General features: G+C 37.3%; 1 pseudogene; it reads right to left on the minus strand.

Moving 5' to 3' along the window:
- Positions 1 to 2,137, minus strand: part of LOC101583327 — a 4,174-nt pseudogene that overhangs the window by 1,136 nt on the left and 901 nt on the right.

The raw sequence follows: 2,137 nt of genomic DNA on the forward strand, positions 1-2,137 counted from the left end.
AAATAAATAAATATTAAAAAAATAAAAAATAAAAACACCCTTTAGCCTCAAGAGATCAATTTGCTCTTATCAACAACCTCAGAAGCCCTTTAGTGAACAGAATGCTCAAGGACAAACTCCAGACGAATTTCAGCTGTGTTTTCTTGCTTACTCCTCCTCCAGTCTCATCTTTTAGCCCCCAAGGCTGACCTTCAGAGAAGCCAAAGGATCTCACTTCGCATAGACAGAGAATGCAACCATGTCAGGGGAACGCACAAGCTGAAGTACACCACACTGGCGCTTGTCCCATTAACATGTGCTGAATGTGTTCAGGGTGCCAGCTGCACCACATTTGCACCTCACCACAGCCCCACAAAAGACACATTACTGTCCCCAACCTGTGGGAAAGGAGACAGAGTCCAAGAAATTAAGCCACTTCCTTAAGGTTACAAAACTAGTAACTAGCAAACTAACGTGGACAAACGCCAAAGCCTTTCCTTTATTTTCTACTGACTGAGTTCAAGCCCAGACTGAACTACATAGTGTGAGACCCTGTCTCAAAACACTAAACCAAAAAAAAAAATCACTGAATTATAACCTGATGAAAACAGATTATGAAACAGAAAACTTGGGGCTGGTGAGATGGTTCAGTGGTCTAAAGCACCTACTTAGAACAAGCTTAGCAAAGCACAGGGACCATGGTTCAATCCCCCAGCACCACATGACAGCCAGCCCCGCCCCCTGGTGGGCTGAACTGGCCACACACACACACACACACACACACATAAATAAATAAAATTTAAAAAAGAAACAGAAAACTTCTTACTGGAACTGTTATTGCATATTGTTACAGGATCCAGATGGACTCTAAACCATACATGTTTCCAGCTCTAGTAACTTAGGGCTGGGGAAGTTGCTCAAGGTTACAGAAAGCGCCAAGCAACGTGAGCTTCTATACCTAGCTCAAAAAAATATTTAAATTTAAAAAGACATGCAACAAGTCCCTAAAAATACATATTGAGATTGGAGTGCAGAACCTAGACCAGGAATCAAGAGTTCTAAATTGAGGTTTAAGCTCTGTTTATGCCAACACTGTGAAGAGGTCCAAGAAAGAGAGCCAGTATAGAACTAACTCTAAACTAAAAACCTATAAGTGGAATTATCCAAGAATCAGAGAAATTAATGAAAATCATAGGATAAGAGCTAGGACGAAGCTGAGAAATGTAAACTAGAATGGGTGGGAAAGAGAAGAGAGTGTTTGAAAACATGGAAATACTGAAACATATGGTAAATTGGGAGACAGTTTGAGCTACTGCACAGTTATATAAATTCCTGCTGCAAAATCTGGTGGCAGATTGGAAGCATGTGTTCCAAAACAATTCCATAAGATTTCTTGTTAAACTTGAAGAAAATGAGTAATGAGAGTTTTATGTCCTTAATGTTATCTGAGTTGCTTTCAAAGGTGATTTTAATGTAATTTTTAAATGAAAGAAGTACTGATCTAGTCTCAATCTCAACCATTTCAAGATATAGATACAGATATCAATTTATTGAATGCTTTATTTCATGTATAACCTCCTCAAGAGAGGATCCATTTTTCTCCTTCAATGCTCCAGATGCAGTACAATTCCATTATAGTTAAAAAGAAAGACACATGAAAAGAAGTAGACGATGAAGCTAAAAAGATAGGTTAAGGAGAGATGGTAAAAGGTTTTGTATGCAAAATTAAGGTAGCTGAATTTTATTCAAACTGAAAGGACACTAAGCCAGAGAATGAATGATTTTATTTTTAAGAAGATACTCTATGACAAATTTAGAGGTCAAGCACTGAACAGAAACATAGGCCCCAAAAGGCTACCAGTAGAAATACTCTGGAAAATCTCTCATCTGAGTGAGTCTGATACTAAATCAATGAGATATATTGACATAACAGGCCCTTTTCAAAATCTTCTATTCATAAACTTTCACTGAAGATCAAACATGCTAATGAGACAAATCCAAATGTCCTAACATAGCTTACAAGCATGGGAGATTCTAAATATTTAACAGCTGATAAAGTAATAGAAAATACACAAATCATGTATTTGTGCATTCAAAGTAGTTAGGATAGATATATAGTTACATTCTCTAAATGAATAGAGGGATTTGTTCTAATGGT

This window comes from Octodon degus, unplaced genomic scaffold, assembly GCF_000260255.1.
Source record: "Octodon degus isolate 3935 unplaced genomic scaffold, OctDeg1.0 scaffold00148, whole genome shotgun sequence".
Lineage (NCBI taxonomy): Eukaryota > Metazoa > Chordata > Mammalia > Rodentia > Octodontidae > Octodon > Octodon degus.